This window comes from Phaseolus vulgaris, chromosome 9 (assembly GCF_000499845.2).
Source record: "Phaseolus vulgaris cultivar G19833 chromosome 9, P. vulgaris v2.0, whole genome shotgun sequence".
Taxonomy (NCBI): Eukaryota; Viridiplantae; Streptophyta; class Magnoliopsida; order Fabales; family Fabaceae; genus Phaseolus; species Phaseolus vulgaris.
This window is the reverse complement of record NC_023751.2, coordinates 23,465,717-23,476,792: the sequence shown is the minus strand read 5'-3', so window position 1 is coordinate 23,476,792 and position 11,076 is coordinate 23,465,717.

Below are 11,076 nucleotides of genomic sequence, written 5' to 3'. Positions count from 1 at the left end.
CATCATAACTAGGGGCACTTAATATAAGAGTGACAGGCCCTAAAGGATAAGATCAAAGAACTTAGCCAAGTTGGGCACCTGTGCAGATGTCCGATAGGACAATCGTAGTACGATCTGCTCTTCACCCTGACACTGAGAATAACCCTCAAGGAGAGATGAAGACTGCAAAGACTACTATCAACGACAACCTCGATAGGAAGATAAAGACCAGAACAACGCTCTCAGACGAATCCTGGATCGGCACAACGTAATGGCTAGGAGGTCATCAATACCATTGTGGGTGGATTTGTAGGAGGTGGGTGCTCAAGCTCGTTCCGGAAGAAACACATTCGTGTCATTCAATCTTTCAATTCATCTTCCATCCACATCTAGTCGGGGATACCCCAATCCTTTTAAGCGACAAAGATTTTAATGTCATAGATCCAACGCAAGATGACCTCATGGTCATAATAGTGACTATCGACAACTTCGCAATAATAAAAACACTCGTCGATCGAGGGGTTTCCAAAAAAAATATCTTGGTTGGCGAATGCACAACGAAAAGAGAAAAACCAAAGGAAAGTTATCGGCTAATTGGGAAAAACCCTTTTGCGTACAAGAGGTAGCACCCCACAACACTTATCACTTAGAGTTTTTTCTGGGAAATTTGTACCAAGGATGTGGAATGTCACTCACCTCAAAATATGTGCACTATTTCCTCACTCAGTCATCCCTAAGGAAGGTTTTAAGCCGAGAAGATTTTAACAAGCCACCTTTCAACATGTGTTCTTATCTATCTCCTTTGGTCAAGGAAGCTTCGTTATGACTAAGGTTGAATGTCGAGGCCATAATGATCCCTCCCGAAACATTACTTAACAAGAGGCTCGGTCAAGGAAGATTTGCCCAAAATGGCAATCTGTCCCGATGTCTAAACATTAATTATTCATTTCTAGCTCGATCAAGGAAGCTTTGCCTAAAAATGACAATCCCTCTCAACCCCCAAAATCAACCTGGTTAGCCTATGAAGATTTGCGCACGTATGACAATCCCTCCCGATCAACAATGCATAAGTTTGTCCGAACTCACTGGAAATAAACACTTGCATCAACTTAACAAACATGCATCCATGCTTTACAAAAATCCGAATAACAATATAATTAATCAATTTCTTTCCACCATTTGGTCGATATTTCACTTATTCAAAAGATAGTAGTAAAATCTCGATAAATGAACAAAAGAGCCAAGTTGTATTTATAAGGAAAATAGGGGAACCACATCGCGGTCCCAATGTTTACAAAAAGAGAAATTAAAAAGCCTAAAGAACTACTATTCGGCTTGAATTTCCTCAATAGTAGGAGCCTCATTTTCGATCTCCGAGGGGATGTCCTTTAAAGGAATTATACACTCATCATAGACGTCCTTGTGAACATCGAACTCCCCTTCCTCAGGCGGCTTGTGATACAAAAGAGTGGCTTGTCAAACGGCTTGGTTGAAGCTCTCCTCGCACATCCCAAGAATATGACTTTTTAAATGCCAAAGTTGAGCCTCAACAGCCTCCTTCTCAGCCAGTAACTCATCCCAAGCAAAAGTCAAGTCATTAAAGTTATTCTCCAGTTTTTTGTATTCAGCCACCCAACGTTGGTCCTTGGCCTCCAGGTAGGCACATTTTGACTGGGCTTGACCCAACTTGGTATCATACTTACGAATTTTTCTCTCAAAAGTTGAATTAGCCTTTAGGGCTGACTTCAAAGAGTTGGTGGCATCGATCAGTTTGTGCTCCATCTTTGAAACGACTTCAACAACCACTTTTTTGGCCTCATCGTCAATCACCTGGGTAAGCACTAGAGATCAACACATAAACTTCACACAAGCCGAAATTAGAACTTTCAACGGTACCTGTCAGGATAACTTGCTCTTCGTTGGGTGTCAAGCCAACTTGAACACCTTAAGCAAAATGAAATCTGACTCTGAGCATGGAATGCACTCATCGTTCGTCATGCCAGGAGAAGAAGAAGGGGGTGGTACGAAGTGCCTCAATGTACTTCTACGGGATCTCCGAGATGTCCTTTTCTTTCTTTTCTTATGTCTTCGATTGTGGTTGCCCAAAGGTGGCACTAGGTCGATGACATTGGCAGATGAATCCTGACCACTTGTTTGAGGTTGCCTCTCGATCTCTCGGTAGCCTCTTATCTTAACCACATAAACAAAGCCTTGTAAGTAGGATTTGACTGAGTCATTACACTTACAAGAAACACAAGATAAGGTTAGCACGATTAAAGATAAACCGAGTCAAGGAAATTTAACACATACCACTAAAATCTACCCAACGATGGGATGACATGTATATAGCCAACAAATTTCGAGTAGGGAGCCTCCTTGACAGAATATCAAAAACTCCAAAGACTTTGGAATCCTCGACACTCATGGACGAGCGAGGCCACTGTTTATATCGGGTGGGAGACTTGGTCCAATAAAAGGGGAATTTGGGTTTACCCTCTCGGTTATAGAAAAACCTCATACCATCTGGCTCAATATATACTTTGAAATATTTGATTTTAAAGTTTTTGTAGGAAGATGTGTAAGGTGTAAAAAGGGTGTTACCCGACCGACTCAAAGAAGAAGAAGAAGAAGAAGAAGACCTGCCTGAAAACCCAATGAAGCTAGAAGAGGAGGACATAACTAACCTTTCAAAACAAACGATACACACATCGCCACAATGAAAGATTCAAAAGTCGGACCAAAGCAAATGTGAAATGAGAAGAAGGGGGGTCATCTATTTATAGGAACTTAGTTTCGGTCATACAAAGCGTCACAAGGCACTGAATCGTTAAATCCCCCCACATTTAATGGTTCACATCTTGAAGACGTTCAAAGCACGTAAATCCCTAGGAGAAATTCAAATTTTCCTACCATAGAAAAGCTTTTGAGATACGCCTCCAAAAAGCATTATGTATAGTCATTGTACGACTTTGTGCCATTATCGCACATGTCAAATCATACAAACTTAGTAGAGGACGACCTATCACGCACCATTATCCCCGACCAAGCCATGAAACAATCACATCAAGACTCTTCAGAACATAGTCTGTCGAGCCTGGGGACAAGTGTACCGTTAGAATCGAATGACGATTCCTATACGCGTCGGTATCTGGTACCGACCAAACAAAACAATTTTAGGCGCATATACTAAAGAATATATTAATGCAATTAAACCATACTAAAATTAAGTAATGCGACCGTTAATGGCGACACACACCTTAATTAAGGTCCAACAATGAAATGGCTCATCTTATACTATAAATAGGCACTACAACTAAGGTAAATGTACATTATTATTACAAAATTTATTGCACCCAAATACCGAACACTTATTTGAGCGTTTGAGAACCTTTTACAAGTGTCCCCCGACCGAAAGCCAAGGTCAAGCACTCGAAGGAATAAGAAATAGAGAGAGAGACTGAAAGAGGAGATATAATTGTTCAACCAATGGATATTATTGTCTCAACCCCTTTTACAAAAATAGTTTAAAAATCTAAACTTTTATGTGATTGAATGATTATTTTGTGTGATATGAAATATGAATTATTATAATATATGATTGAGACATGTATTTTCAGGAAAGAAAATACCATGTTGAGATTGTCAGGATGTACATTGACTAGAGATTTGTCTAGAATGGGGTATCCTGACTCTATTGGTATATTGTAATCATATAGATGAAGATTATCAGGTGGCGAGAGTCAACAAAATTTCATATGACTTTGTTTGCTGTTTGAAAATTAATTTGGTCTGACACATGTCATATGAGATGACTCGATATTGATATTTTTATTATGTGTATAGTTTTGTGAATTTCACAATTGAGTAGTATGACAAAGACATATCTTTAAGTCTAAGGCAATGCACAATTCTTCCAAATTGTTGTTGTATGTCTTTAAATGTCTATCTATGTTGATTAATGGAGTTCTGATATGAGGAATATTGATATGAATTATTTATAGACACTTGATTGCTTTGTTAAAATGTAATATATGGAAAGTGATGAATTACATGTTTGTAATTGAAAACTAAATTATGTTAAAAGTTTTGAAACACTACCTTATCTTATTATCTGTTTTTTTTTAATATGAGATAATCGTGTGTTACATGGAAACATATGATATTTCCAAGTGGTAGAAGTGTATATTAAACCTATGGAGTGATCAATATTCATTTTTTATTATTTTATTTTTATATATTATTTATGTAATGTAACTACAATTATTATCTTTTATATTTCTTCGATCATTTAAATTCGCAAATATTAGTTTCTTTTTTATCCATTCTTATTTGTTGAATCTTGACTGATTCTTTATATCTTATTGTTTTTGTCGTTATTACTTTAAGTTATTTTAAAAAGTAATATAATTTTTTAGTATTTATTTTCCATTAACCATTTTTTAATTTACATATTACTTAGTCTCTTGTATTACTAAGTCAAAACATGTCAAAGTTTTCTTTCTCTATTTATTTAGAAAATAAAACTTATATGAGCTTTAATGTAGAACTATTCTTTCCTGTGTCTACTTGCTTCATTCAAATATATTTTGTTTTGAAAATTAAAATTCTTATTTTACAAAGTCTTTAAAAATACTATTGTAAATAAATAAAAAAAATCACAATTAATATCTTTTAAATCAAATCCTAAATTTAAATTCCTAAAAAAACAGAAAATGTGTTTAGAAGTGTTTATTATTTCAATTTTTTTTTGGATTGAAAGTATTTAGTTAATAAATTATCTGATAAATGTAAAATAGCATAAAAATGACACAACTATATAAATATATCAATTTTATTGTATAAATATTTTTTTTTAAGAAAAAATATTATCATATAATTATAATTTTAGATGTTTTTAAATAATTAAATTTTAATTAAACTTTTAGAACTTATTTTTTTTAAAAAATGCATATACTTCTGTGATTTGGAGAAATCATTTTATTTAAACTAGTTGATGGAGTGAGTATTAATTAATTAATTAGTTAATTTTTTATTTATTTTAAAAATTTATTTTTCTTTTAAACTATATAAAAATTTAAAAGTACCACAATAAATATTAAAATTAGTACCCTAATTAAATTAAATATTAAATATCTTAGATGTTAAAATTACTCTTGAAAATTCAATCCGGAACACCTAAGACAATGTATTACACCTATAGTTCTATTGCAAGTCTCATGTCTTAATTTTTTTTAACTTTTTACTCTAATAAAAGAATCTTATAAGGTTCACTCTCTAATTAATATTTTATTAGAAGTTGATGTTTTGAAAATTAAAAATAATTTTTAAGATTTAGAATCTCAATTTTCATGTCATGTTAATATATTTTAATGAAGATGTTTTATAATATTCATGTCTTTAAACTTAACATTTAGAGTAGGCTTCTTCTTGCATCCATAGATTTTTCTTTTAACACTCCCATAATTTTTTAAATTCTAAAATTGATCTTGACCTTTTATTTGAGAAAGGGCATGTGGTGCAGTTTATTTGGCACTGTTCATCTTCTTCATTCATCTCAGACGCTGGTGGATAGTCATTTTAGTTATATGGACCAAGGTGGAAGAGTGGTTTGCGTTGTTGAAGTGTTGCTTGCTTGGCTTTTAGAGGTAAAAATTAAGTTTTTTTAGGAGCATTGGTGGTTATGGTGTTTCTTTTTGTCTCTGCCTGCCACCTATATTACAAAGGTGATTTTTTACACACATCATTAAACAAAGAGCGTCACTAAACAATGCACCATTGGGTATCATACACACTCTTTCTCCCGAAAGGTAAGATCCCTTTTGACTCCAAGTGAAACTCAAGATACTCCATAATTTTGAAGTTCCTAACACCTGCCATTCAGAGATTATGTACTATCGGAAGAACCAATCCATAAGGTTACCATAAGAACCAATTCGGGAGGTTATCGGACGTGCCAATCTAAAATTTTACCGAAAGCGCCAATCCAAAATTTTTGCGGATTCCATAATCCATAATGCAAACAAATATAATATGGATTATCTATTCCGTAAAACTACCGGACTGTATTATCCAAAATAATATGTATGCACTGTGAAAACGAAAATCTGAAGAAAAACTGAAACTACAGATCTGAAAACAAAATTTACTTACCTTCATGAAAACCACTCATCTCCAACCAAGTCACCCTACACCACCAACAGAAACGCAAGATGGAACGATGTCACTGAGAGAGGAATGAAGTCCATGGAAAGGCAATGGAGTTCGTTGAGAGAGGAATGGAACGACACTGCTGAGACAGAGGAGTGCAACGATGCTGCTAAGAAGCAAACGAAGAAAAAAATAATAGTTTAAGTTTAAGAGCATTTTAGGGTTTTTAAAAAATAATAGGGACAATTTTGTCTTTGCATGACATTGTGGGGTGCAGAAAGAAGTTTCCTTTAGAGTATGATCTTCCTATAGAGATGTCATTAGGGATGGTAATCGAGCCGCAAAAACTTACTATATAGAGTATGGCCCGTCCTGCATAGACCTGTCTCACGTTTAGTTAGCAAAATATGGGTTGGGATGGTGCGTCCCGCATAGAATATGTGGGCTGATTTTACTGGTCCGCCTTGCATAAGTGTTGGACCGCGGGCTTGTGGACCAATCTGAAAAATACTTTTTTTTTTAAATTAATAAAAAATATTTTTTAAATAAATTAAATTTTTTATTTAGATTAATTAGGTAATTCTCATGACACATGCGTAATAAAACATGAGTAAAATTTATTGAATGTGAAATTCAGAGACTTCTAGAGTTATAGAATTTCGAAGTTAAAAATTGTGTTTCAGATTGTATAATATTCTAGATTACACACTACAAAATACAAATTTATATTTTAAATTGAAAAATTTAAAATAAATAATTTTAGATTCTTTTAAAATATGAGGCTGCACGAAGAAAATGAAGAAAAGATAAAGATAGAAAAATAAATTTCTAAAAGTTATGTGGAGTAGGTCCATGTTTCTTGTCCCACACTTTACCCATGTATACATAACACATAAGCAAGTCAATTAGAATAAATAATTCCACATTTTCTTCCAACGAGACACGAACCAGTCTGTATGGGCCACCCGATTTATCACCCCCCATATGCCACTATATGCCATAACATACCACAACTTCTATCATTAGACACAATTCTATCAAAATAATATAAGTTTTAAAAAGTATAAAAAGTAAATATACTTATAAGAAAAATAGTGAAAATTAAATTATTAGTTTTATAGTTAATGGTTATCCACTTACTGGTAGACAAAAATGGTAAAAGTATGTATTTTTATCACATAATAAAATTATTTTAATTTCATAAATAATAAAATAGTCTTATTGAAAAATAAGAAAAAAGGGTTAAAAAAGTTGTTTATATAAATGTTGTAAATAAATAATAATAATAATAATAATAATAATAATAAAAGTTGTAGAAAATAATTTATAAACTAAAGCGTTACTGATATTTACAATAATCTATATTATTAATAAAAATTATAAAAAAAATTTAAATTGGTATCAAATATTATTTATCAAAATTTTAACTACTTTATATCATAAATTAGTTTGTAATTATAAATGAAATATTAATTTAGAATTTAAAATAATTCATAAATAAATTTTTATAATTGATATTAAATAATAATTTAAAAATTATTTTATAAATTATTATTAATAATAAAAATATTTTAAATAATAATAACCTTTTAGTTTATAAAAATAATATTTAATTTAATTATTTTTTATTTCTAAAATTAATTATATTAAATAATTTTCTTGTAACCTATTATAAGGCAATAGAAAAAATTGATATTTATAAACTAATTATTTTAGCAAGTAAATAATTATTTAAAAATTATTGGAAAAGTTTTGAGGAGAAGTTTGAGAAGGTTTTTTATGAAACTGTATTTAAAAATTAAAGGGGAAATGGAAAGAAAATGAAAAAATGCAACAACAAAGGGTGCCTTACTTTATATTAAAAATAGAAAAACAAACTTTACTCCTACTCTATTATTTGAAAACTATGTGCCCTAAATAAAACACATATAAACATTAAATAATACACATGCAAAGCAATGCTTAACAAATTACAGTCATACCCAGTAATCATAAGAAGGTTTGTGTATTATGATTAAAACAAACTAATATAATTTTTTAATTCACAATTCCCCATTTCATTTTTTAATAAACAAATCTAATTTTTTTAACAAAAAGAAAATAAAAAAACAAAATTCTCTCGCTTTTATTGAAAATTTGAAACCCTAAATAAGATAGAATTTTCACACATTCTTTATTTATTTCAAAAGTAAACTAAATTAAAGAAATATAAATATATAATTCATAATCAATATCTAACCATAAACTATAAAATATATTATTCCTTTGAAATAAAGAATTCTATTTTTTAATAAAAATACGAAATATTTTTTTCATATTTTATTGAAAATTTTGGAGTCCTAAATAAAATATAAACAAATTAAAGAATTTAATCTTTTTCGTTGGACATTAAAGGAACACGTGGAAGAAGGAATGAAAGGAACCAAGGGGGGCATGCTGAAAAAGTGAGAAAGTATGATGAAAGAAGGAAGAGTGTGTGGTGAAAAAAAATATAATATTTGAAAAGAAAAATTAAAAAAACATAGTTATGTACATTAAATTTAAGATTAAATATATTTTTTTCCTCCTCGACTTTTATCTAAAATTGGTTTTTGTCTTGTGTAAATTTTAAATCTCATATGTAAAAATAATTATTGAAATGAATTTTTGTCTTTTATTTTACAAATAAATTTTCAGTATACATTATATTATAATATTATAATACAGATAAATATTCATTTTAATAGTTTTTTTATTACAAATATTTAGAAGATTTAAAATTTAGATTAGAAAAAAAATTGTTTGAAAAAAATATATTTAACTCTTAAGTTTAATATACTTATTTTCATTCCTTTTTAATCTCTAATTTTAGTCCTTTATATTTTTATTTTGATACTTATATATATTTAAAAAGACCATAATTTTAACAAAGTCTTTAATTCTACAATGATTACTTTTATCTTTAATTACTCTCTTATTTTTACAGCATTTTTTGTGATGGATTTCTGCATTTGTGATGGTAAGCCATCTAATATTTTATATATATTGCTTTTGAAATAAGTCATGATTCTTCCCAAAACATTAACTAAAATGATTGAAGATTGCTTGAAGAAGGAGACAATATAATGGGAACGTGCAATAATAGTAATGAATAACACTCAATGCACATTCTCTGCTAATTACTTTCTGCATTCAAACCCTTAATTACACATCAATTTAATTTAATTACTGTTTTCGACAATAATTCTCCCTTACCTCAAACACAACAACCTGTTACACCTTATGTATTTGGCCTTATTATGTAAGGAATTTGGTCCTCAACCACCCTAAATTTACACACACTCTTATATTATAAATTTACTTATATTTTAATATTAAGGTGAAATATTTCAATATTAACTTTGATATTAGGTAAAATAATATGATTTTTAGTAACTTAATAACCATGAGTTTAGTAAAATAAATTTTACATTTTATTTAAATAAGTAATATGTCTTAGTTATATTTTTAATAAATACAAATTTTCTAACACACCCTCACATTCAAAACTAAACATATAAAGTGAAAAAAGAAAACAAATTAGAAACTGATTTAAATATAATTTAATCTCACAGAATGCAAAATAAAGTTTACATTTTGTTTGATCACGTGCATTTTGGAATAAATGCATTAAAAATGATCATGACTTATAAGAAGTTAACCCAGAGTGTGTTTAGGAAAAACTAAATTCAATATTATTTGAATAATAATTTATTAATATTTAAATGATTAAATACGTTTCTTTTTATATACATAAAATTTATTTGTAGATAAAAAAATATAAAATTATTTTTTTATTTAATATAAATTTTAGATTTTTAATTAATTGGCCTAAAAAATTATTGGAAAGAATCATTATATTTGTTTTTATACAAATTTTTATTTAGACTATATACATTGAAAATTTATTTATTAATTATATAAAAGAATTAGTACAAATTTATTTTAATAGAACAAAAAACAGTGTTGGATGAAGAAGAGGGTTATTATAAAATTGATGGAAAAGCATAGGGATAACATGACAGCAAACTATGAAGAAGAGTCACGCTCGCTTCGAGCGAGTGTGGCACACTGCAGTTTTCAGTTGTGTTCCTTGTACTTCTTTCCTTAGTTTCAACAATTAGTTATGTTCTAAAGCTTTTAAAAAGTAAGAAAGTGTTAACTATATATGACAAAATCTTTTATTATTCATCTTCACTTCACTTTAATACACTAATTACTTACCATTTGCTTCACAAAAAATGTGATTATGGAAAATCATAAACTAATTATAAGGAAAATGTTTTAGAGGGAACTGGATTCAAAATCAATCAATATTAAAATTATTTTGTGGCTCTTGGATTCACTTAAAATTAGGTTTAGTGTGCTAATCACTCTTTCCTTGCATTTCTTAAGAATCTCTTCATGATGCAACCATGTTTTGTGGTTCAATGATATGATACACAATAAATTACTTCAATTCTATAATTCTCATTATGCATTTTTCTTTTTCTTTATCAAGTTTAATTTATATATTATTAGTTTAAATTATTTTTATTTAAATATCTAATAAGAAATTCTCAACACTCTACTATGTTTCAATTCCTCCACTTTTCTCTATAGTAATCTAAAAAATAAAATTCGTTTGATAGATTTATTGATAATTTTAAGTTCTTCTAGCACTTTAATTCTTTCCTTCATTCCTTTAAAAAAAATTTAAAAATAAAAATTTCAGTTGATGGATTTATTGATCATTTTTCACTTTTAAAATAAAAATTTGACAAACATTTCTCTATTGATTTTTGCTTTTTTATTGTTTATGAAAAATTCACAATATATATTATTAAAAAATAATAATAATTAAATTTAGAGATAAAAAATAATTAATTACTATATTAATTAAATTATACATTGTTTTAAATTAAAAATTATTAGTATCTAAAGTGTTTTTTA